Below are 836 nucleotides of genomic sequence, written 5' to 3'. Positions count from 1 at the left end.
ACGAAGACAGAATAAAAAAACGAGCGTGGACGAGAGCGAGAGTGAAGTCATCTGCGGAAAAGAGATTGCCCATCACATCCCTATTACGCAATAATCGAATTAGACCGAAGTGAAGTGAATTGCTCAGTGAAGCGACGAGGACCTAGACAACGCTTCGGAACCTCTTGAGGTGACTTCTCGGCAGCTCAAGGAGGACTCTTGGGGCTTGTAGAAATGATCTTGAGATGACTTCTTGGCATCTCAGGGAGGACTTTGGTGCCTGTAGAAGTGCTCTTAAGGTGACTTCTTGGCATCTCAAAGAAGGCTCTTGGGGTTTGTAGGAATGCTCCTGAGGTGGCTCCGTTTTGTAAACTTCTTAATGTAGAGCTTGTCAAGGTGAGTTGGTCTGCTTGTAGAGATGACCTTGAGATGAATCCCCTACTTATACTTGACATCATAGAACTCGTTGGGGTGCTGTAGAGCTTGTAGAATTGGCTTCGTGTCCTGCTTCTTGATATAACACCATTCTTTTTACGCATGTCAGAGAAAAGAGCTTGTATGGGCGTTCTTGAGATGACTTCTTATATTGTCATCGTCACAGAGCTTGGGGAATTGCTCTTGAGATGACCTTACACGTCAAACTTAGAGTGTGTAGAAGTGTTATCGACGTGATCTCCCTGCTACATGTCATCGCAGAGGTTGTAGAGGTGCTGTTAAGGTGACTTTCCCGCTTTGTACATTTCATCTCTGTACTGTTTGTGTTCGGTTAAATTGACACAAAGGTAACTCGGAACGTATACACGTGTTTTTAAGATACTTGCTAACTTTTTTGGCTTTTATAGTTCTTTGAGTGGAAA

The sequence above is a fragment of the Penaeus monodon genome, chromosome 34 (genome assembly GCF_015228065.2).
Source record: "Penaeus monodon isolate SGIC_2016 chromosome 34, NSTDA_Pmon_1, whole genome shotgun sequence".
Classification (NCBI taxonomy): domain Eukaryota; kingdom Metazoa; phylum Arthropoda; class Malacostraca; order Decapoda; family Penaeidae; genus Penaeus; species Penaeus monodon.
The sequence above is the reverse complement of the archived record's forward strand: the minus strand, read 5'-3'. Positions refer to the sequence as shown.